The 26821-nt window shown below is 41.1% G+C and overlaps 1 protein-coding gene and 1 non-coding gene across 4 annotated transcripts in view; both read left to right on the forward strand.

Annotated features, from left to right (window-relative positions):
• AGBL4 (AGBL carboxypeptidase 4) overlaps positions 1-26821 on the forward strand; it is a 2901779-nt gene that overhangs the window by 513406 nt on the left and 2361552 nt on the right. The window lies entirely within an intron of this gene.
• On the forward strand, positions 16995-17105 carry LOC143928597 (U5 spliceosomal RNA). The gene has a single exon (XR_013262439.1). It is a non-coding gene; the product is annotated as a U5 spliceosomal RNA (small nuclear RNA).

A 26821-nucleotide genomic window follows, 5' to 3' on the forward strand; every position in this document is an offset into this window, starting at 1 on the left:
TTATCTGTGCTTTTAGCCTGGTTTACTCAATAAGTGTTTATACACTCCTGCTATTACCATTTTCCTCTATCAGCCCCCATTTCCACCGCTTATTTAGATGTTTTCATGTGTTTATGAAAGGAACTCCCTCTGCCTCAATAGTCCCTTACAGCTTTCTTTTCTCTGTACTCCTTAGATTCTTGGCTCTTTCACCTCGGCTTTAATTGGGCTTTGGTCTATGCACCGTGCCGTTTAATGCTTCCATTGTCCTTGATTTAGCTTGCTGCTTCTTCAATCTCCAAATTGTCCTTCATGCAGAGTTGAGCTTGTAATAGGTACCCTAGTTGCTGAGCAAATGCTTTTGCTGGCATTCCCAGGCTTACTTACTCAGTCAGCCCGAGTCACCTTCAAAACATCAAGATTATATGTACATACTCCGTAATAAATAACCACCTGAGTTGCTCTGATGAAAATTGAATTTGTTGAAATATAGCCTACTATATTACAATCTATGATGTTATTATAATTTTTTATTATACAAAACCAGTTTAAACTGCTTTAGCCTAAGAAAAAGAATTAGATCAGGAAAAACTTTGCTGTGCTAACTGTGCATTGTGGAATACAGTAATAGCCGCCGTGCAGAAGGGGCCGGGTTCGTTCTGTAATAACTGGAATGCAAGGTTATTGCTCTTATCGTTGGCTTCCTTTATTGCCTTCGGTGGCACGGACATTTCTGAAAACTCATTTGCTTTGTGTGGCTGTTATTCTCTGTGTCAGGTTTATTCAGCATTTAATGGAGAGCTTTTGGAAATGAGAAAACCCTGCTAAGCGTGTTACTTGTATAACTTTGTGATTAATTGAAGGCTATAGGCAGAGAGTGAGTGAGAGTGAGGAACCCCTAATTTCAGTCCATAGAAATTGGAGAGCAGTGTTTTGCCCTGACCCCCTCTGTGTTTCTGTGTTTCTATATAGGTCTTTAGCCTATATAGTATTTGACTTGCTACAAGGCTATACGGGGCCTGAAAGTCTGCATGCAGACTCAAGAGCAAAGTATCTTGCTGCAAAGAATAACAAACAACAAACACCATCTCTTTACCCCCTATCATACTGTCCATTGACTATCCATTCTTCTAAACTCTAGGGGAGTGGCGATGATTATGGTAAAACCCTACAAGTCTAAGGCCGCGTACACACGGGCAGACTATCCGTCCAACTAAGTCCGTCAGACAATCCGACAGACAGTCCGTCCTACTTTTGAATGAACGGACTTGACCACACACGACGAACAGACAGTCCGCTGAAAGCTTGCGCGATGACGTGTACGGCACGTACGACGGGACTAGAAATACGACGTCCAATACACTGCAATGCAACCTTCGGCCGTGTAAATCCTTTCTGAGCATGCGCCATACTTAGTCCGTCGAACTAGCCTACTCACGAGCGGACTGTCCGCTGAAACCAAGTTTGGACGGACAATATTACGGAAATTCCGAAAGACTTAGTCCGCCAGACTGTCCGCTGAAAAAGTCCGCTGAAGCCCACACACGAGCGGATTGTCCGCTGAAACACGTTTCAGCGGACCAAGTCCGTCAGACAGTCCGCCCGTGTGTACACGGCCTAAGACTGTAATGCCTCGTACACACGACCGGACTAAGTCCAACAGTCTTCCCAATGGACTTTCGGCGGAGTTACGATGGACTTCCAAATGAACGGACTCTGTTCGTTTTGAACGTGATGATTTAAGATGGGACTAAAAAAGGAAGTTTAATAGCCAGTAGCCAATAGCTTCCCTTGTGTCGTATTTAGTCCATCATAGTTACATAGTTACATAGTTAGTCAGGTTGAAAAAAGACACAAGTCCATCCAGTTCAACCTTAAAAACAAATAAATAAAATAAAAAATAATCGTACAATCCAGATACCCAATTTTATGCCCACAATTGATCCAGAGGAAGGCGAAAAAAAACCCAGCAGAGCATGCTCCAATTTGCTACAGCAGGGGAAAAAAATTCCTTCCTGATCCCCCAATAGGCGATCGGATTTTCCCTGGATCAACTTTACCTATGTTAGTACCTAGTTATATTATGTACCATCAGGAAAGTATCCAAGCCTTTCTTAAAGCAATCTACTGAACTGGCCAGAACCACCTCTGGCGGGAGTCTATTCCACATTTTCACAGCTCTAACTGTGAAGAAACCTTTCCGTACTTGAAGATGAAATCTCTTTTCCTCTAGACGTAAAGAGTGCCCCCGTGTCCTCTGGTTTGACCGTACAGAGAACAACTCAACACCAAGTTCACTATATGGACCCCTAATGTATTTGAACATGTTGATCATATCCCCCCTTAATCTCCTCTTCTCAAGAGTGAATAAATTTAGTTCCTCTAATCTCTCCTCATAGCTGAGTTCCTCCATGCCTCTTATCAGTTTGGTTGCCCTTCTCTGCACTTTCTCCAGTTCCCCGATATCCTTTTTGAGAACTGGTGCCCAAAACTGAACGGCATATTCCAGGTGAGGTCTTACTAATGATTTGAACAGGGGCAAAATTATATCTCTTTCTCTGGAGTCCATACCTCTCTTAATACAAGAAAGGACTTTGCTCGCTTTGCAAACAGCAGCTTGGCATTGCATGTTGTTATTGAGCTTATGGTCTACCAAAACCCCCAGATCCTTCTCCACTATGGATTCCCCCAGTTGTACTCCCCCTAGCATGTATGATGCATGCATATTCTTAGGCCCCAAGTGCATAACTTTACATTTATCAACATTAAACCTCATCTGCCACATAGTCGCCCAATTAGACAGTGTATTGAGGTCGGCTTGTAAATTGGAGACATCCTGTAAAGACGTTATTCCACTGCATATCTTGGTGTCATCTGCAAAGACAGAAATATTACTTTTGATCCCAGACCCAATATCATTTATAAAGATGTTAAAAAGTAAGGGTCCCAACACTGAACCTTGGGGTACACCACTGATAACCTTAGACCATTCAGAGTAAGAGTCATTAACCACGACTCTCTGAATTCTGTCTTCTAGCCAATTTTCTATCCATTTACAAACTGATATTTCCAAACCAGTAGACTTTACCTTACACATGAGCCGTGTGTGGGGAACTGTATCGAATGCTTTTGCAAAATCCAAGTATACCACGTCCACCGCCACCCCTCTGTCCAAGGTTTTACTTACCTCCTCTTAAAAAGAAATCAGATTTGTCTGACAACTTCTGTCTTTCATGAATCCATGTTGTCTGTTGCTTAAAGTGTTTTTGTTCAGCAAGAACTCGTCGATGTGGTCTTTTATTAAACGCTCCAGTATCTTCCCAGCTATAGAAGTTAAGCTAACAGGTCTATAGTTACTTGGTAAAGACTTTGATCCCTTTTTAAATATAGGCACCACGTTCGCCCTGCGCCAATCCAGTGGGACTATTCCCGTCATTAATGAGTCCCTAAAAATTAGATACAATGGCTCTGAAATTACAGAGCTCAATTCTTTTAGGATCCGTGGGTGGATGCCATCAGGGCCAGGTGCTTTATCCACCTTTATTCTGTCTAAGTATTTCTGGACCATATCACTTTTGAGCCATTGTGGATCATTTGGGGCTGTGTCACTATCACCCCCATTATGGACATGCGCTCCCCCATGCTCTTTTGTGTACACAGAGCTGAAGAAAGTGTTTAATAAATTAGCCTTCTCTTTGTCCCCAGTCACCAACTCTAGATTGTTTTGTAAAGGGCCTACATGCTCAGACTTGACCTTTTTACTATTAATATATTTGAAGAATTTTTTGGGGTTTGTCCTACTATCTTTTGCAATCTGTCGTTCGTTTTGAATTTTTGCATCCTTGATTTCCTTTTTACATATTCTGTTAATTTCTTTGTAACATTTAAATGACACTAGTGATCCTTCATTTTTATATTTTTTAAAAGATCTTCTCTTACAGTTTATAGCTTTTTTAACTTTGGCCGTGAGCCACATAGGTTTTGTTTTTAGCCTTTTAAATCAGACCAGCATACAGACTAACGGTCTTCCCTATAGGAATTGATTCCATCTGAGAGAATTGAAACATGTTCTATTTCTAGGTCCGATTAGCCCACACACAAATGGAATGTAGTCTACCGGAAAGTCTGTGTGTGTGTACATGGCATTAGAGGTTACAGCAGTTGGTTACTGCCAGAGTCCCATCCAGCCTGTTTATCCAATAACCCCACAGTTGATGAGTCCCTATCTTCAGTCTTGATTAGGCCTTTTTCGAAGACTATAACATCATGAATAACGTTTGACTTTTTTATCCATTTTTGTTTTTCCCTTTTTTCTCTGAGCTTCTTTCGGTGTCTCAAAAAATGGCCACAAATCACGTCTAATATTCCTTCAACAAAGCTCATTGTGGGCACCATTATATAAGACACATGAGATAGTGCAAGTATTGATTTTCAGAAAGTTGATACCTAAAGTAATCTTTAAAATAAAATAACAAACGTGTCATGCTTACCTGCTCTGTGAAAATAAGAGCAGACATATGAATAAACAAAATCGATAATGCCCCATGCACACAAATACAGAGGGACATACAAAATGCTGGGCATATAAACCTGAGCTCAGGTTGCAGGAGGTGCCACATACAGCTTGCTATGCAAGTGAATAGTTGTATGTAGCCGCACTCTTGTACTGTAACAACATTGCTTATTCGCATCAGGGAAAATACGTTGCATGTGCATTTAATCTGTGATGCAAAGGAGTATCAGCGTTCACAAGACTACGGCTGCAAACAAAGCAAATTCACTTGTATGTCAGGCTGTATGTGGCACCTGCAACTCTTGGATTTTTGCTCCTAGCATATTTTATGCCTCTGCATGTCCATGCGCATGAAGCCAAAGACAGATCTAGCATACTTCGAAAATAAATTAAGTGCTTTATAGTTTAGAAAACAAAAGTTGTTCTGCACAGGGCATTAGCTGTGGTGGCTGCATTAGTTATCGTTTGTTTCTTTCGTTTTTTTCCCCCTTTTATTTCACCTGGTGAAATGGCCATTACCACTTAAGGACCGGAAGCCCACTTAATGACCAGGTCATTTTTTGGCGATACGGCACTGCATCCCTTTAACTGACAATTGCGCGGTCGTGCGACATTGTACTCAAAATGTATGTTCTTTTTTTCCTACAAATAAAGCTTTCTTTTGGTGGTATTTTATCACCTCGGTTTTTCATTTTTGCTATAAACAAAAAAAAAAGGAACAATTTTGAAAAGAACTATATTTTTTTACTTTTTGCTATAATAATTATCCCCCAAAAAACTGAAAAAAAAAAAAACAAATTTCTTCATCAGATTAGGCCAATATGTATTCTTCCACATATTTTTGGTAAAACATTTTTTTTTAAATCGCAATAAGCATATATTGATTGGTTTGCGCAAAATTATAGCATCTACAAAATAGGGGATAGATTTATGGCATTTGTATTATTTATTTATTACTAGTAATAGCTGCAATCAAATAAGGAAAACCCATCCTGGTGCACTAAAAAGGATCCACCCAACTGTTGGGCGGATGACCAAATACTCCTAAACTGCAGCCACTGGGCAAATGGAAGACCCAGGGACCTTATAGACATGTACATACTTACCCCTCCCCGTTTTTGACCGGCAAAGAAATAGAGCAACCAAAGTATTTCCACAGTATATGCCGCTTACCACGAGTCCTCCTTGAGCCACTCTAGAGGGGCTAACCAATTCGCCCACCCTAAAAGCCCCATAAAAGTCCAGTGTGAACGCCACCCTAAACAAACAGGCCTCGTAGATAGATTTGCATATCAAACTTACCTGTAAAAGCAACTGCTGCCTGCCCAACCATATAGGCTTTCGTAAAATCACAACCCCCTGTCAGTTTGAACCAAAAGAAATATAGTAACATTTATATAAATAATGACTAGGGTAAGTATTAAATATACTTGCATTAAAGCAGAAAGCAGCAAAAATATTAAGAATAATAGATATATAAAGGGGTATATCTTTATAATTTGATAGTGTAATAGGAATGGGAGGGGGGAGCTGGAGAGAAACATCAAGATGAGGACCATTAATGTGGATATATAAAAACTATCAGTATATCATAAACGTAGTTAAAAATACAGAGTTTGACAAGGCATTATAGGGGTAAATCAGGCGGTGAGGAGATGATAAAATGCCACCTCACCACCTGTCAAATGCTCTCCGAAAAGCAATCTGAATGCAGAATGATGAGCTCTATTTTGTCGTGTGCTTGTTCAATAAAGCAGTGTGATGATACATTTTTTCAAAGCAGCCACGCATATTCAAAGCACTTTTCACACTGATGCAGTGCGGTTTTGTCCATACCTCATGTGCAGTGCAGTGTACCCATGTGTTTGGTGCGGGTTAGCTGTGTTTTCCCATTGACCTCTATTATGTCCAATGGCTTAGGTGCACTTTTTGAACTCCTGCATGTAGACACTCACACATGCATGTGTGTTTAAACTTTGGGGTGTACATCCTAATGCTTTAGGCTGTGCACACTTATGCTCTATGGCAGTGGTCTCCAAACTATTGCCCAGGGGCCGGATGTGGCCCTTTGCTTGCCTTGGTATGGACCTTGGTGCACTATTCCCCCCACTAATGCGAGACACTAATTCTACCAGCTGACATCAACAATGGGGCACCATTCCTCCCAAAGATACCAACAATGGAGCACTATTCCTCCTAATGATACCAATGATGGGGCACTATTCCTCTCAATGATACCAACAATGGGGCACAATTCCTCCCAATGTGTCGGGTACCTTTTCTGAGGCCAAGATTTTGAGAGAGGCTCCCCTTGTGGCTAAGCACAGTATACCCCTGAAGGTGGTACAGGAGGTATAAGGCTTAAAGAAGCAGGGATTGCCAGCAGGTTGAGAAGGCTTGAGCTGATGATCACTTGGAGACTTTGCTTGAGAAGACAAGGAGTATTCCGGACACTTAGTAAAAGTCTGGCTGAAGGTAGAACATGGGAGAGGAGATTGGAGACTGTGGTGAGGCCAGCTGAGGGTCAATCACAGGTAAGTGATAAGCAAAGTCCGTGAGCCAAGCTGGGGGTCAAACACTGGTAATCAGGCAGGTGCAAGTATAGCAAGGTCCGTGAGCCAAGCCGGTTCAAACACTGGTAATCAGGCAGATGCAATTATAGCAAGTCTGTGAGCCAAGCCTGGGGTCAAACACTGGAGAGGAGATCAGAGCAGGTCAGGAGTCAAGCCGTGGTCAAAACAGGAATTACTTCTTCCCCCAATACTTTCTCCCATTGATTCCAGGAAAATTTCCGTTCCCATTGGCCACAGTCTGGCCCCTATAAAGTCTGAAGGCAAATAAACTGGCTGTTTGTTTAGAAAGTTTGGAAACCCTTGTTCCATGGGAAAGCACAGCTAACCTGCACCAAACACATGGGTACACTGTAACAGGTAGGATCAACCAGGTATTTTAGAACATAGAGAGGGACAAATGACACAGCACAAGCACTATGCTGTGTATCCTGCTTTAAAGGATCAGGATAATTTTTTGGGGTCACAACCACTTTAAGTCCCTTGTTTACCATGCCATTTATAAATGTACCTTGGTAGACAAGGGGTTACTCGGTGATATAAAAAAAAATCATCGCAGTGGGCCCCCTGCACTACAAGGGTGGCCAGTTGCATAGATGGAGGGAGGCTGCTAGAGTAAGGCCGCGTACACACGGACGGACTGTCTGGCCAACTAAGTCCGTCAGACAATCCGACAGACAGTCCGTCCTACTTTTGAATGAACAGACTTGACCACACACGATGAACAGACAGTCCGCTGAAAGCTTGCGTGATGACGTGTACAGCACGTACGACGGGACTAGAAATACGACGTCCAATACACTGCAATGCAACCTTCGGCCGTGTAAATCCTTTCTGAGCATGCGCCATACTTAGTCCGTCCAACTTGCCTACTCACGAGCGGACTGTCCGCTGAAACCAAAGTTGGACGGACAATATTACGGAAATTCCGAAAGACTTAGTCCGCCAGACTGTCCGCTGAAAAAGTCCGCTGAAGCCCACACACGAGCGGACTGTCCGCTGAAACACGTTTCAGCGGACCAAGTCCGTCAGACAGTCCGCCCGTGTGTACGCGGCCTTAGACTTAACAAGTGTTTAACACATGCATTGTGGGGGGCTCTACTGCAATGATCATTTTTTTCCCCCATACCTGGAATTGGGCTTAATAGTCTAATACCTGTAATACTGGACTTGAATAACCCAACGCAGGCAATTGTGTGAATGTGCCAGTGTGTTGTAGCTATTACAAGAACATCTTGTCATCCCCAATGGATTTTCCACTAAACAGTACTAATGCCCTGTACACACGATCAGTATTTTGGTCGGAAAAAGCTCTGATGGTTTTACCGAGGGGATTTCGCTCAAGCTGGAATTGCATACACACCATCGGAATTTCCAGCTCTCAATCTTTTGCTGGTGGAAATTTGGCCAGCAAAATTCCGATGGAGCATACACACGGCAGCATTTTCCAAAAAGCTCTCATCGATCTTTTGCTGGCTGAAATTCCGACAGTGTGTATGTGGAATAAGAGCACAACTCTCCATTTCTATTTTAATTTAAAATAGGAGAATTTTCTATACGCTATTAATAAATCAAGAAGAAAAATATTATTTTACTATTTATATTTAATGTATTGATTTAATTCTGCCAGCTGGATGAGTGGTTAACTTGTTACTAATTACGGAATATAAGGTAATACATTCAGCAGTGCTCGATCTCTTCTCTCATAAGAAATAAGGTCACTAACCATGAATGGAGTCTGCAAGTTTAATACACTGTTATATATTCATAACCTAAGCTGTGGTTTTTGTACACGTAAATCGAAACATGCATTTCTTTCCATCAATATACAAAAAAGAATTTTCATATTTTAAAAATAAGGTCACCTTTGTTGGAAATACAGTATATTTAAAGCACAGAAGACAGCATTTTATATTTATTATAATGTGTGCCTATATGCAACTTTCTTAGCTACTAGCTAGATCAGGGTTTCTCAACCAGGGTTCCATGGAACTCTAGGGTTCCTCCAGAGGTTGCTAGGGGTTCCTTGAGCAATGAGCAATTTCTGCTTCTCAGATAAGTTCCCACTGACACCGCTGATCTTTGTAGCTATCTGTAAGGGGGCAATTCTTCCCAATGACCACAAGTGTTAGGAGTATTCTTCCCATTGACCATCACACTAATATATCATAATTTGTGGATATAGTCATTTTTAGCATGGGTTCCCTGAGCCCAGAAAGTTATTTCAAGGGTTCCTCTGTGTTGAAAGGTTGAGAAAGGCTGAGCTAGATCTGTAATTTGTCAGCTTATTCAGTAAGCCAATGGGCAAAGTACAGTAAGATATATCAAAGGATTCAACTGACTGAGAAGACTTGGGCCCCATTTACAATGACGAAGTGTGGTTTACCCAGTCAGGGAGCCGGGGAGGAAAGGAGGAGAGAGCCTGGAGTCACATGATCTTTGTGAGATGCTGTTAAACTGTTAAAACCGGTAGAAATTGGCTTTTTTTTTTTTTTTTTATAAAGCACAGGCACTAGGATACAGCTTTTTATCTGCCTGATCTAGCTGATATAAATATGAGATAGTTTTGAAGCAGCAGAGAGAGGAGCAGAGCAGCGCTAATGAGAGCTGACAGGCAGGGAGGGGAGGGGGGAGGATGACAGAGGGAGACAGAGAAGAGCTCCAGATTGCTGCCGATGAGTGAGGCACGTACTCTGACGACGGTGTCAGGGCTCAGCAGCCCTGATATATTGTGGTCAGCATACAGAGGGGAGGGTTGAAACTGGCAGGATCAGCCAGGTATTTCAGGTGTTACAGGGGGCCAAATGACACAGCACAAGCACTGTGCTGTATAACATGCTTTAAGGGAACAGGTTCGATTTTTTTTTTTTAGTTACCAAACACTTTAAGCATGAGCTATGCTTGATTAGCTACAGTAGAGGGCAGGGGGGAGATTGGGGTTTAAATAGACCCCTGATGTCCCCATAAAAAGGATCTGCAACCTGTCCAATGCTATCACATAGAGAGCATGTTAGCCTCTTTGATATTGATAAGGTTGCATAAAGAAAACAATAACAAAAAATTATATAAAATAAATCTAATTAAAAAAATAAAAATAAAGCACCTCTATCACCCCGTACACACCCTAATTAAAATGCACAATGTAAGGCTGACATATCTTTTTAAACATAAATTGTCCAACACATGTGAGGCGTTGTTGCAAATTTAGGATTGAGGGCCATACGTCACAGTTACCTCTAAACTGATCACCTGTAGTGTATTTTAAAATGTTGCCTATGGAAATTGTTGGGTAGCATAATTTTTGTGATTTCATGGTTATTTGCAATTTTAAGGATCAACATGTTGGGTATCTATATACTTGAGTTACTTGGGATAGATTTACTGAAGACAAATAGACTGTGCACTTTGCAAGTGTAGTTGCACTCATTTCCCCCAAAGCTTAGTGAATGCGGTTGAATCTTCACTTTGTAAAGAATACCCAATCAGTTGTAAAGAAAAAAAAGTAAATCAACCATACAGTGTAGTTGAAGTCTAATACCAGCCTCCTTTCTGCCCACCCTTGGAAGGCCAACCCCAACATGATTCAATTGAAAATATTTTTCATATATACCCTTTTCATATATTTTCCTGGCGGTCACCCAATATGTTAGGGTTCACCTCATTCACCTCTTCTCCAGTGATTGGTGGCCCTCAATAATGTAGAAAGTGTCACTGATGTAATGATGCAATTTTTACTCCTTCAACATCGTAGGGCGCCTAGATGACATACCTCTAAGGCCGCGTACACACGGGCGGATTGTCTGCCCAACTAAGTTCGTCAGACAATCCGACAGACAGTCCGTTCAACTTTTGAATGAACGGACTTGACCACACACGATGAACAGACAGTCCGCTGAAAGCTTGCGCGATGACGTGTACAGCACGTACGACGGGACTAGAAATACGACGTCCAATACACAGCAATGCAACCTTCGGCCGTGTAAATCCTTTCTGAGCATGCGCCATACTTAGTCCGTCCAACTTGCCTACACACGAGCGGACTGTCCGCTGAAACCAAGTTTGGACGGACAAAACCAAGTTTGGACGGACAAAATTACGGAAATTCCGAAAGACTTAGTCCGTCAGACTGTCCGCTGAAAAATTCCGCTGAAGCCCACACAGGAGCGGATTGTCCGCTGAAACACGGTTCAGCGGACTAAGTTGGGCAGACAATCCGCCCGTGTGTACGCGGCCTAAGAGGTGGTTTAAATGACAACCTGGGCTCACAGGAAGTTGGTTGGATGACACTGGATCTCATTCAACCCAGAATAGGACTGTTACTGGACCCTGGAGAGTCTTTGGGGGACAGTGACAGAGAGGGGGTGTGTATTGCAGACGGGCCTGCATGTTTTCATTTTCAAAACAGCTATGATACCGATTAAAAAACACTGGTATTGCACTTTAGGTATATTTCTGTGCTTCCTGCTATGCTAGTTGCCTTGAAAACATCCTGAAACCTATAAGTCATAATGCACTGAGTGCCAAAGCTAAGCCATTTAAAACAAATGTATGAATAAAATATAGAAGTTCAGACATGCAAATGTAATATGTTTCTACTCGCACTGAACGGTGGATTTTAATTACTTACCAGTGGAGATAAAACTCCAAGTTCAGGGTAAGGGTCATTATGATAAAGATTAACTCAGTCTTGTTGGTCTTTGTCAGGAGTATGTGTACAAATGATGATGAAGTCCCATGTGTGCTCATTAGCAGGAGAGCAGGTAGTATGTAATATGGCTGGATTAATGCAGTTACTGAACCCAACAGGTTTCCAAAGTCACGGGAATAAATAGATCGTTCTAGTCATATATTAAACTGTAATATAATGTCTGTACAATGGGCCCAAATTAAAATACAGAACGCTCATAAATAAGATTCATTGAAGAGTGAAGCCAATTTTTTATTTTTTTTGGTAGTTCCATTTATTCCTGTTCTGTACATTTCTGCCTGAAGGGCGCATATTGCTTCATTTACATTTTAAAGGGAACTATTACAGCTGAGACTCCCATCCAAGAGGTGTCTAACTCCCAGAAGCAGTGGTACTTCCTTGATACTGCAGAGAGGTACATTGCCCCAAATGAGCAGGGGGATGGACTCATCATTCTGTCACTGCTCTTTGCCTGTCTAGTTACCTAACTGGTGTCAGCAGCGTGTAAACTATCCTGTTCTTTGACAGCTGCTGGTCTCATTCCAACATCCTGGTTTTGGCTACAATGCATCCCTGTCTGTCTGTCCACCTTCAAGGTGATTGATGTGGTCAGTCTCTGGGTGGAGAACAAACGTAATTTTAGCCAGCCAAACCTACAGTCTCAAGCTTGTGATAGCATATGTAAGCTGTGCTCAAGCTCTCTGCTAGTCTGTTCTGTTTGGATTTCCCTGTTTATGATCGGATATTGACTGTTCTCTGAATTCTGCCTGCCTTTTGACTATGGATTGGACGCTGACTACTCTGAACCTTGCCTGCTTTTTACCTGGACTCTCATTGTACCACTCTGCCTGTCTGCCAACCACAAGTACCTGTTTGCTTTGCTGAGTTTGTGCCTGCCCCAGCGTGGTGGCCAGGGACTATAACATTGTGTATAAGACCTAGGGGCAACTGAATACCGGTAGTCCTGCTTGCTTTATGGGAAAGGGGGCTGCTATAGGTGAAGAACACAGAAACTAGCCCAAGTGTCTGACCACCTGCATTATGTCAGAAACCATGAATCAGACCGAGACAGAAGTACAGTTAACCGCTTAAGGACCGCCTCACGCCGATGTACGTCAGCAGAATGGAACGGATGGGCACAAGCACCTACAGGTACGTTGCCCTTTAAGTGCCCAGCCATGGGTCGGGAGAGCACTGCCGGCGGGGCACTCGCGACCTGGTCCTGAGCTCCGTGACCGTGGGACCCACGGACCCGATCGCCGCCGGTGTCCCACGATTGGGTCACAGAGCTGAAGCCCGAGGAGAGGTAAGTGTAAACAAGCCCCTCCTCGTGCTTCCTACTGAGGCTGTCACTGATCATCTATTCCCTGTTATAGGGAAAGACGATCAGTGATGTCAGACGCCAAGCCACGCCCCCCTACAGTTTAACCCCTACACTGCCCTCTAGTGGTTAACCCCTTCACTGCCAGTGACATTTTTACAGTAATCAGTGCATTTTAATTGCACTGATTTCTGTATTAATGACAGTGGTTCCAAAAATGTGTGAAAATTGTCCGACGTGTCCACCATAACATTGCAGTCACAATAAAAATCGCTGATCACCGCCATTACTTGTAAAAAAAAATGTATTAATAAAAATGCCATAAAATGATGCTTTATTTTGTAGACGCTATAACTTTTGCGCAAACCAATCAATAAACGCTTATTGCGATTTTTTTTTAACCAAAAATATGTAGAAGAATAGGTATCAGCCTAAACTGAGGAAAACATTTTTTTTTATATATATTTTTGGAGGATATTTATTATAGCAAAATGTAAAAAATAATGCGTTTTTTTCAAAATTGTCGCTCTATTTTTGTTTATAGCGCAAAATATAAAAACCGCAGGGGTGATCAAATACCACCAAAAGAAAGCTCTATTTGTGGAAAAAAAGGACATCAATTTTTTTTCGGAGCCACATCGCACGACTGCGCAATTGTCAGTTAAAGCGACGCAGTGCCGAATCGCAAAAAGGGGCTTGGGCCTTCAGCTGGAAAATGGTCCGGGGCTTAAGTGGTTAAATCACACTTGTTTAATAATAAAAATAAATAGAACAAACGTAGTCAAAACATAGCCAAAGTTCAGTAACTGGAACGGATAGTCAGACAAGCCAGAAAGTCAGGAAGCCAGGAAACAGCGTAGTGGAACAGCAAGCAGGATCTGGAGCCATAAGGAATGTCAGCCAAGCAAGTCTTTAAAAGGAACGCAGGAGATAGTCTCTGTGATGTTGACCAAGGAGAAGGCAGAGATCATCTGAGTGGGCAGGACTAAGGAGCAGGATATCATCAACTAGGAAGTAAATGTGGAGAGATAGGAGCTGGCAATTAGCCGACAGCTGAGCAGCCAGCTCAGAGAAGGAAGGACTGGGCAAAGCCCTGACATATTAGGGGTTAATTCCACCCAAATTGAAAGGAATTGAGATCTTGTAGATTTAATCAATAGCCATCCTTACAAAAGATGTGACCAATGCCTTTCAAAGCAATAAAAACAGAGGATCTATTGCTCTCCATTTGTTAATTGAAAAATATACGTAGCAGCTACTCACATTAAGATAATAGAAAAGTGACATATTACATACATATAATCAATCCTCAAGTAGGGAGATCGGGGATAGCATTCACAATAAAGCACACCGACCCTCGCTCATCTGAGCTGAGTTGGCGAGTATGATGACATCATTGCCTTCGTTCCATCCACCTTTGCACGTTACGGCCCTGGGTGGGAACTTTTTCAAAGGGTGTGATAGGAAGCTAATGTTTATGGTCATGATGCTGATGTATTTTCACTCCTCTCTCTCTCTCTCTCTCTCTCTCTCTCTCTATATATATATATATATATATATATATATATATATATATATATATATATATATATATATATATACACCAATAAGTATATAAGTGGACCTTTGGACAGGGGTGGAGCTCAGGGCTCGGTTTGGTACCTTAAATTCTGCTTCATACCATACCTAATAAAGCAAGACATCTGCTAGTACATACTGCATTTTAATAAAGCCTTTTTGAAAATATTACATAATAATGCAGTTTTCGATGACATATTCTCTGCGGCTCTAGTCTTATGGGTATCGAGGCAGGTGAATTAAAGCTAAGCTTTTTCTCATTTTTATTGCCATGCAAACCTTGTTTAAACTAATTTAGAAAAAGGCATGCTTTTAGGGGTCTTAAAAAATTATTATTATTTTTTTTGGTAATTGTAAACCATTTAAGTTAGCCGAACAAAACATAAAAGTAAATCTAAAACCTACAGTATGTCTCAGCAGCCATTAGACCGCTAGATAGAAAACTGTAATGCAGGAATTACTGCATTAACCGCCTGAAAAACATTTAAACGCCCATTAACTGCTGAGACAGTAAAACAGCTCTATCCATTTCCAGTGGTTTCCCATTGACTTCCATGCTGTTTTCATCAGAGTGACTCCAGGAGATGCTAACTGCGAAAGCCTAAAAGGAGCTATCAGGAGTCAGTGTACAGTATTAGGACACTGCTCAATTAGTGGCGAGTTCCTTGTTGTACTAGTCTTGGGACTTCCTGTTTGTTTCAGGGAAGGAGAAAGGCATGGAGATAGAAAGCCGTTTGTTAGGCAAGCGTTCAGGAGCAAACCTCCAGACACCGCAGTGTGTAAACTTATTTCAAGGGATAATGCTAAAACTAAGCAGCCAAACAATAAAGAAATGGGAACATCTGCAGTCATATAATTCACCAATAATATAGACTAACTATACAGCTTTTTAATAATCTTCATGCTGCGTTTCTAAACGGTGTAACAATTTGCTGTAGGTCCTATGGAGCAAATCATAAAACTGTTTAAGGTTAATTCTTACGCTTTTTCTTTTATCCTTTGTTTTACATCTTATAGCTTGCATTCTGGCTCATTCAAAAGGATCAGTTACATACACCGATCAGCCATAACTTTATGACCACCCATCTAATGTCGAGTAGGTCCTCATTTTGACACCAAACAGCTCTGACTCATCAAGGTATGCACATCACTAAACCTCCGAAGGTATGCTGTATCTGGCACCAAGCCAGTGGTATCAGATTCATTAGATCACAGATCAGACTTATTTTTCCAGCACATCCCACAGATGCTTAATTGGATTCAGGGGTGGACTGAATCCAATCCGGGCAATCCGGGCAATAGGAGATTATGGGGCCCCCGGGCAACAGGAGAAGATTATGGGGCCACCAGGCAACAGGAGAAGATTATGGGGCCCCCGGGCAATAGGAGATTATGGGACCCCCAGGCAATAGGAGATTATGGGGCCCCCAGGCAATAGATTATGGGGCCACACAGTATACACACACACACACACACACACACACACAGACACAATATACACACACAGTATACACACACAGAATACACATACACACACTGAAAAGGTACTGGAGAGGTGGGGCAGCTATAATTTTGTGATTTTTTTAAAAACACAGATTTTTATATACTGTCCCTGATTTTATTGAGGCTGGCAACCCTGATGGGGCCCCTTAGTGGCATGGGGCCATCGGGCAGTGCCCGAGTGCCCAAATGGTCAGTCCGCCCCTGATTGGATTGAAATCTGTAGAATTTAGGGGACAATTTTAGGAGTCATTGTTGTGTTCCTCAAACCATTATTGAACCATTTTTGCAGTGTGTCAGAGCACATTATCCTGCTGAAAGAGGCCACTGCCATTGGGGGATACCATTTCCATAAAGGGGTGTCCTTGGTAAGCAACAATGTTTCGGTAGATAGTACATGTCTCTTAACATCCACATGAATGGTAGGACTCAAGGTTTCCAAGCAGAACATTGTCCAAAGTGTCACACTGCTTCCCTCAGCGTACCTTCTTTGCATTTTACCACTCGGTGCCATCTCTTCCCCACACACACACCTGGCCATGCACATAATGTAAAAGAAAATGTGATTCATCAAGCCAAGTGATTTTCTTCCATGGCTCCGTGCTTCAATTCTGATGCTCATGTGCCCTTGTGCCCTTTTGGCTGTGGACATGGGTCAGCATGGGCACCCTAACCAGTCTGCAGCAATGCAGACCCACACACAACAATCTGTGATACTATTTTTTCTGCTTTCAATACATCAGCTTCAGGGACAAAATGTTTACTTGCCTCCTAATATATCTGCCCTCGTAATGCGCTAATCAATGTTATTCACTTGTTGGTCATAGAGTAATGGCTGATCGGTGTATACTCTAGTTTATTATCAGACCATATAAATCTTTTGCCTTTTCCTAAAGATTTTCATAGAGATGAACAACGATGAGCTTCAGAGATTTTTTTTAATTCTTTTTGGAAATTCACTACTTTATTGTAGAAAAGCCATGGAGGGGATGCAGGGGGCCGGCATTAGCAGGAATGAATTTGCAGGTAGATCGCTCACTGCGCTGTCCAATACTCACAGCTCTGATGAATGTAGTACAGAGGGAGGGACCATATCACAACTCTAATGATGGTACTACATAGCGCAGAGCCGTGCCATTGTGGAATCTTGTCACAGCTCTGATGAAGATACTATAGAAGGCAGACCTGTGTCACAGCTCTGAAGTAGGTATTATAAAGGGCGGACCCATGTCACAGGTCTCATGAAGATACTATAGAAGGTGGACCTGTGTCACAGCTCTGGAGAAGGTGCTATAGAGGGCGGAACCATGTCACAGGTCTGATGAAGATACTATAAAGGGCAGAACTGTGTCATTTTGCAAAGCAATATTATTTTCTGAGTATTGATGCTTGGCTGATGCTGGGTTCAAAAGAGAGAACCAGTAACAGCAGATCCTTCTATCCAGAGCTACAGTATAGGCTGTCACAGTAGCTGTTTTTGCAGAATTGCTGCTAGCTCTGGGGCAGTCAGATCGCTGTGCCTGAAGTTGCACCAGTGTGCTCCACTGCCACCACTTCTGGGAAACATGCTATAGAGCTCAATGGAAGGCTGGACATTGATTCTCAGTTTCACACCTTGTCATTGAAGTGGACCTGTGGTCAGGATATGGAAATTCAAATTTTTACAGTTAAGACTTAAACACGCTATAAGACAAGCCAGCACTGAACTCTGCGGCTGCAGGAACTGTGGAGAACTTTATCCTCAAATTTTACAAGAAACACACTGAAGTTATTTTTTAACAGATCAATTTACTCTCTTCCCCATCCCAGATCAGATGCTCTATGTTTACTTTGGAGATTATAAGGCTGTGGGGCTTCTGAGTAACTACTGGGAGAGGGTAGCAGGATAAGCTTAGTTGCTGAGATAATGGACATGACATCTTCAAGGCTTCTTCTGCAAACTTGCTGGAGCTATAGAGGTAAAGGGGTTGTAAAGGCAGAAGCCTTCTGTGTGTAGCAGCCACCCCAGTCCCCCTATTATGTACCCGAGCTTCATCTCTGTCCAGCGATGTCCATGAGTCCCTCGACCGTCCGGGACTCTCCTCCTGAGTGGCCGAGACACAGCAGTGGCGCTATTGGCTCCCAGAGCTGTCAAGCAAAGTCAGTTAGCCAATCAGGAAAAAAACAGAGGCCTTGGAGAATAAAATGGTGTTGCGACTTTTTATGCCACATGGTATTTGCACAGCGTTTTTTTCAAATGCAATTTTTTTTGCGAAAAACATTATTTTTTGATGCACAAAAACCCAATAAAATGTACACTTGTTGCCACAGGGGGGGGTTCTCTTTAAAAAAAAAAATATTATTTACCCCCCCCCCCCCAAAAAAAAAACCCCAGATGTCTCATCTGCCCTTAAAAGCATTTGGTCACATCAAGATCTGTGAGATCAAATGCTTTCCCTATTTAAAAATGTTGCTGTTTACATCTTGGGAAACTGGAAGTGATGTATGCATGTAGCTTCTGGTTTCCCATATCATAGAGCCAATCAGAGCCATTTCAGTCTCTGATTACCTTTATAATCAGCCAGCAGATATATAATTAGCCACTAGGGTTGCTTTTTCAAGAAAGCCAACCATCAGCTCTAAAAAAACAATACCGGGATGCAGTATAGGCTGTCACAGTAGATGTTTTCTCAGAATTGCTGCTTGCTCTGGGGCAGTCAGATCGCTTTGTGTAAAGTTGCACCAGTGTGCTCCACTGTCACCACTTCTGGGAAACAGGCTATAGAGCTCAATGGAATGCTGGGCATTGATTCTGAGTTTCACACCTTGTCATTAAAGTTGACCTGTGGTCAGGAAACTGGAAGTGATGTATGCATGTAGCTTCTGGTTTCCCATATCATAGAGCCGATCAGAGCCATTTCAGTCTCTGATTACCTTTATAATCAGCCAGCAGATCTATAATTGGCTACTAGGATTGCTTTTTCAAGAAAGCCAACCATCAGCTTTAAAAAACCAATACCGGGATGATGCCTGCAGCTGCAGGCATCATCCAGGTATAGCCACTCAGTGATGTACCGGTATGTTGCTGTAGCTGAAGTGGACAATTTAAAAAAAACAATGAGAGTGTCTACTTAAAGCAAAATTGAAGTCTCACATTTTTATCTCTTTATAGCCGTGTGATCTTTTTTTGTTAGAAGATTCCTTAAAATATTTTACTTTCTCTCAGTAACAAAAGGTTGCTTCTTGCCTTCCCACTCTATTGCTGTAGGCTGGCAAAGTTGAGTAACAGCCACTCCCCTCAGTACCTCTCCAAACTTGTATTACAGAGGAAGAAAGGGGGCGTGTCTGACCAGGTCTGTTACTGAGACATATTTAATGAATGCACTAGGTCTAACCGTGGGATGTATTGAACTGCACAGTCATATTAAAAATCCACTGCAGAACTGCTGTAACTGGAAACTGGAGAAAATACTAAAATAATTGAATTTGTTAGAGGAAAGTCTATCTGACTGCATGCCCAATACTGTGACTTCTGTGGCTTTAACTCTTTTACTTGCACCAACGTAGAAAGTAACTACATCAGTGGCAGAGGTAGGTTTTACACACAGTCCCAACAACCTCCAGGACTGTGTGTAAATCTTGCAAGCTGTCAAATGGAAGCGAATGGGCCGCTCTGCAGTCACCTGATCACTTCCACACACTCCAATAATGGCCACCCCCCAGACTCTCTGACCATGTTTCCTGACCTCTGCGCACTCATCAGTGGGCCTGGAATAGGCAGGGCGAGAGATACCTGGTAGAGAGACCATCCATTCCTTTGTCTCCCCTTCCTGTTTCTGATCTGGAAAACAATTGATTTCCGGGTCCCTATGTCACTTTGTAATGCAGTGCAATCTGCTCTACACTTGTTTCACTGGAGGATGGGTGAGATAGTATGGATGGATGAGATGAAAATCTGTCACCCAAAAAAAAAAAAATCACATAGGTGACTTTTTGCCCCCTATGTGATGATAAAAAAAGGTAAGTAATAAAAATGTAAAAGAAAAGTTACACCCAAGCACTTAAAATCCCCCCAAAACATTTTTTTAGAGGCCCCTTACCCCCACATACATGCATGCACATGACAACGCTGATTGCAATACACATGATACATATATTGCCTTGCATGTCTGTGTGAGTGTAATAATCCTAGGCCCACTATACATGATTAGCTCTAAACTGATGACCTGTGGGGGCTTTCAAAGTGTTGCCTATAAAAAATATAGGGTACTGAAGCCTGTTGCTGTTTCAGAGGCGTACAAAAGTTTAAAGTTTTACATATTGGGTATCTAATTAATTGGTGCAACCTCATCTTTTATACTGTATTTTGCCACAATTTGGTATTATATAGCATTTATGTGCCCTAAAATTCACTTTAATCAATCTTTACTGAAATTTACTGAAATTTTTCTGAAGAATGCCAACACGGCTCTGGCAGTAAAAGAGTTAATTGTTTTGGAGTGTGCCTTTTATTTGGATTTGCTGGGTGGTGATTATCTCTAAACATAGTTACATAGTTATACATTTAGGTCCCTTTCACACTGAAGGACTGATGGTGTCAGTATTTCAGGGGTCCCGATTGGACCATCCATAGCTCTCTATAGAGCAGAGGATGTCAGCAGACGTGTCCACTGACACCCGCCACCATACGTTCCAATCCGGACCACTAAAAACAGATGGATGGGGATCCCCATCCATCTGGCAGATCAGATCATATGATAGTCAGACGGAAATGGACAGGCAGTCCATTTCCATTTTACCACCCTATAGAGAAGAGGGGGCTTTGTCCGTGTCTGCATAGCGGAGCAGACAGGACCTGTCATCCACCTGTTCAGCGGGGATCAGCAGACAGATCCCTTGTTGAGCAGGCGGATCTTCTTGGTGAAGTCTACTCTGTCTGCAATGGGCCTTAGTCTCATTGAAAAAAGACACAAGTCCATCTATTTCAATGAATAAAAGGGAAAAAATATACACACTTATATACACAATCCTATACCCACAGTTGACCCAGAGGAAAGCAAAAAAAAAAACAGCAAAGCATGACCAATTTTCTCCAGCAGGGAAAATAATTCCTTCCCAATCCACAAGATATTCCTTGCATCAACTTTATCTATATATGTCAGTATCCAGTTATATTATGTACTTTTAGGAAAGAATCCAGGCCTTTTTTTAAGGCAATCTACTGAGCTGGCTAGAACCAGCTCTTGATGGAGGCTGTTCTACATTTTCACAGTTCTTACTGTGAAGAAACATTTCCATATTTGGAGATGAAATCTCTTTTCCTTTTGACATAAAGAGTCCCCCCTTGTCCTCAGTGATGATCCTAAAGTGAATAACTCACCACCAAGTTCACTATATGGACCCCTTATGTATTTATACATGGTGATCATATCCCCCCTAATCTCTTCTTTTCAAGAGAGAATACATTCAGTTCCCCTAATATTTCCTCATAGCATAGCTCCTCCATGCCTCTTATCAGTTTGGTTGCCCTTCTCTGCACTTTCTCCAATTCCCCAATATCCTTTTTTGTAAACTGGTGCCCAAAACTGAACCTCATATTGCAGATGAGGTCTTACTTATTATTTGTACAGGGGTAAAATGATAACCTTGTAAGTCCCCATGATGATGAAAAAGGGGATAAAATAAATAAAGTACTGACCACATCACCTTAAATAGGAAGTAAACTCTGATGAGCTTTACTTCCTCTTTTTTGCCCTGCAAAGTAAAAGCATAATGGGCTAGTATGCATCGCATACTAACTTATTATGTGGCACTTACACTGATAAAAATGATTCTTTAACATAAACATTTTATAATTTTCAACATAAAAATAAATGTTAATTAATTTACTCTGATATTTTAAGTACCTTACTTAATTTGTATTAGTTCTTAAAACACACCATTTACATTTGCGAAAATAATGTATAATATTGAGTAATCTACACAAAACTTTTAAGGTATGTGCTTTTCCATATTCCAATTGATTTACATTTACTTAAAAAAAAAAATCTTTTCATTTGACTGAAATTACGGGATGCATGTTTGCCAAACGTGCAACTGCACAAGTTTTGATGCTGTATATCTTAAAGAGTTTGACATCTTTTAGAACTTTGAAAGCTTGCCCAGGGCAGTTCCCATACATTTGAGGCTCATCAGGACAAAAGAGCACCAACAGTGACAAGAATTTTTCCAAGTCACTACAAAGCCATGCAATGCCATTGAAAGGTAAGAGTGAACATTGAACAAATTATCGTTCACATGCTTTAAATGTTGCTTAACATACCATCCAAAATGTTTATTTTATTTGCAGATTAATATATTTATAATAAGTGGACATACATCCATTGTATTCACCTATTGAGACAACTCACTTGTGCGCACGCAAAGTTTTCTCTTACTGCATTCTGCAGAACGCAACCAAGATGCGGGGTGAGGGACCTCCGGCTGTTAAGTTTAAAAACTATTTTGTGCCACAAAAATGAATGTTTCAGCCGGTTCGGTTTTTAGATATTGCAAATTCAAATTCAGATTATGCAACATCAAGTGCGGCCCATTTTGCACCCAATGTTATTAAAATGAAAAAAAATATATAGTTTTCGTTTGCACTGCATCTGTGCTGATTTGTGGTGCAAAAATAAAAGTATGTGCTGGTTTGGTTTCAGAGATCTTGCGCATTATAGTTGATGAACCTCTCCCACTTTGCATCACATGTTATTACATTTTAAAAACGTTCTGTCTGTTCGGTTTTTGAGATATTGGACATTCAATGTTAGATTAAGTAACCTAAAGTCCCGCCCACTTTGCACTACATTATTACATTTCAAAAACAAATATACCATATTTATGCTGCATTGACATGAAAAACACGCATATTGATATAGTGTATTTTTTTATATATCATTTTGTATCAGAAAGAATGATTATGGGACTCATTTATGGTTTTAGCCTGAGCTACCCTGAAAACCTAAAATATATCTTTGACGTTTTTCAGAAGATCTTTTTAGAGCTAGATGTGGGGAATCTATCTTCAAAAGTTCAAACTTTAACCACTTGCCCATCAGCCACCGTCATTATACTGTGGCAGGTCGGCTCTCCTGCGCAAACCACCATAGGTATACGTTGGTCTTTGCACAGGAGATAATGGTTAATGGGATAACAGGAGCTTTTCCCTCGGACTTGTTGGACTTGTTGTCCACCGGCGACCCACAATCACGGTATACAGAGGCAAAACAGGGATCTGCCTATGTAAACAAGGCGATTGGCCATTTTGCTAGATGACATGTCAGAGATCTACTGTTCCCAGTGATCGGGAACAGCTATCTCTGTCATGTCCCTGGTAGCCCATCCCCCCTACAGTTAGAACACACCCAGGGAACACACACCTCGGTCACCCCCTAGTGTTAAGCTATTCACTGCTAGTGTTATTTATACATTGATCAGTGCATTTTTATAGCACTGATCAATGTAATAATGTCACTTCCGCCGCAATGTCGCAGTCTCATTACATTAATCACAGATCGCCGCCATTACCAGTAAAAACAATCAAAAAACGTAAAAGTCCCTAAATCTATCCCATAGTTTGTAGACATAATAACTTTTGCGCAAACCAATCAATATAGGCCGATTGTGATTTTTTTTACCAAAAATATGTAGACGAATATATATCGGCATAAACTGATGAATATATATTTTTTTTGAGATATGCAGAAAGTAAAGTAAATAGTTTTTTTTTTTTCAAAATTGACAGTCTTTTTTTGTTTATAGCGCCAGAAAAACCCCCAAAAAATAAACCGCAGAGGTGATCACATATCACCAAAAAAAAAGCTCTATTTGTGGGAAAAAAAGGAAGGTCAAATTTTTTTGGGTATAGTGTTGCACACATTGTCATTTAAAGCGATGCAGTGCCGTACCGCACAAAATGGCCTGGTTGTTAAGGGGTCAAATCCTTCTGGGGCTGAAGTGGTTAAAGTGCAAATTACTTTCCTAAAAGGCTTAAAATAAAAGTTAATACATTCTGTATTGTATGTTCTTTATAGATATACTGTATATACATGTTTCAGTTTTGACTTGTTAGCTGAGAAAGAGGACTTTTTTCTTCTTTTTTAATGTTTACATTTATATTTGATGCAGCTTTAACCCTTTCATGACTAAACCTATTTTTGGCATTTGGTGTTTACAAGTTAAAATCCATATTTTTTTGCTAGAAAATTACTTGGAACCCCCAAACATTATATATATATATATTTTTTTTAGCAGAGACTCTAGAGAATAAAACAGCGATTGTTGCAATATTTTATGTCACACGGTATTTGCGCAGCGGTGTTTTAAACACAACTTTTTGGGAAAAGGGACACTTTCATGAATTAAAAAAAAAACGAAACAGTAAAATTAGCCCAATTTTTTTGCATAATGTGAAAGATAATGTTACGCCGAGTAAATAGATACCAAATATGTCACACTTTATAATTGCACGCACTCGCGGATTGACGACAAAGTACGGTACCTAAAAATCTCAATAGGCGGCGCTTTAAAATTTTTTTACGGTTACCAGGTTAGCGTTACAGAGGAGGTCTAGTGCTAGAATTATTGCTCTCGCTCTGACGATTCAGTAAGTTACAAGTTAATATCACGAATCAAACGAAATAATAGGGCAGCACAGTGTATAATAGTTAGCACTTTCCTCTAGCAGCAAAAGGGTTGCTGGTTTGAATCCTGACAACGACACTCCCTGCCTGGCTACCCTGTGCCTGCATAGGTTTCCTCCCACACTCCAAAGACATGCTGGTAGGGTAATTGGCTCCTGTGTTAACTGACCCTAATATGTGTGATTTGAACACCGTTTACATATGCGGGCGCGACTTCCGTATGCGTTTTCTTTGCTTCGCGAGCTCGCGGGGATGGCGGACACTTTGAGAATTTTTTCTTTTTTTTTTAATTTATTTAATTTATTTTAAAATGACTAAATCGTTTAAAAAAAAAAAATTGATCACTTTTATTGCTGTCACAAGGAATGTAAACATCCCTTGTGACAGTAATAGGTGGTGACAGGTACTCTTTATGGAGGGATGGGGGGTCTAAAAGACCCCCCATCCCTCCTTTACACTTCAATGTATTCAGATCGCCAAAAACTGCGATTCTGAATACCGTATATTTTTTTTTAAACCGGCGCCATTGGCAGCTGAGTAAATGGGAAGTGATGTCATGACGTTGCTTCCTTGTTTACTATTAGGATACTGGAACGAAGCCGATTATGGCTTCATTCCAGTTCGTCCCCAGCAGCCGGAGGCAGCGGATGTGGAATCGATGCTCCCGATCAAACGGGAGCACCGGTAACAGCGTCGGGAGGGGGGACGTCCCCTCCCGCTCCTCCAGCATAACAGCTGAGCGGCTTTTAGCCGTGTCGGTTGTTATGGCTGGATAGCCAATCGCCCGCTGGAAAAAACGGTACCGGGATGATGCCTGCAGGTGCGGGCATCATCCCGGTATAACCCCCGGAAGCCGAGTACGCGGATCTGCGTACGCTCGGTGGGAAGGGGTTAATAATATTACATTTGTAACACTTTATAAATAATATGCCTGTTTCATGAGACTATTCCTTTTTTTAAGAAAACATATTATTGTATTATTTTTATATAAATTGTATTATTTTTATATAAAAACCTTCAAACATATATCAAATACATTCGGAAAATAAGTTTTACCAACTTAAAAAAATTGACTAAGTTACAAGTTAATATTACTTAAAACTAAATAATAGGGCAGCACAGTGTATAATAGTTAGCACTTTCCTCTGGCAGCAAAAGGGTTGCTGGTTTGAATCCTGACAACGACACTCCCTGCCAGACTTTTGCTGTTCTACCCTGTGCCTGCATAGGTTTCCTCCCACACTCCAAAGACATGCTGGTAGGGTAATTAGCTCCTGTGTAAATTGACCCTAATATGTGTATGTATGAATGTGAGTTAGGGATCTTAGATTGAAAGCTCCTTGAAGGTAGTGTTGTGGCAGCTGTGTTTTTATGAAAAAAGCACTTGATTCATTGTATACATGTGAGTTCATTACCTTTTTTTTTTATTAAATTTTCTTTTAAAACGGAATCACACTATTTTGGCCCTTATTTCCTTTTCATGTGTTCGACAATGTGAGCTGGATTACATTGCTGGAGATATTTTACTGCCCAGTACTCAAATGGAATAGTTTTACTTGAAAGTTCCCTGGAGAGTTTATCTTTGAGAAATCTGCATAAGAGTGCATAAGCCTTTGTGATCCTTCGAATGTACATTCGTTTGGATCCAGTATATCTGGTAAGCCTACATCGTGATTGGTGATGGGAACATCACGTGGTGTCTGCATGTTTTTTTCATACAAAGAAGGTGGACGGTGATTTCTACTTCACATGTGGATTGGACTATTATTTATAAGAGACTTTTGTATCTCTTTTGGACATTTTTTGTATCACTTTATATTTCGTACATATTTTTTATATACACTTGTGCACATATGGTGTATTTGGATGAATATTATTTTTTCACATGAATGTTATATAATCTTGTTTTGACATTTATATAATACTGTGAGATTATTGATGGGTTATATATAAGGTCACTTTTCCCTTTTAGCGCTACACTATAGTTTAATATTTGTATTTTTTCACTTC

The sequence above is a fragment of the Lithobates pipiens genome, unplaced genomic scaffold (genome assembly GCF_037356315.1).
Source record: "Lithobates pipiens isolate NorthernLeopardFrog02 unplaced genomic scaffold, aLitPip1_a1.2 Scaffold_23, whole genome shotgun sequence".
NCBI classification, from domain to species: Eukaryota; Metazoa; Chordata; class Amphibia; order Anura; family Ranidae; genus Lithobates; species Lithobates pipiens.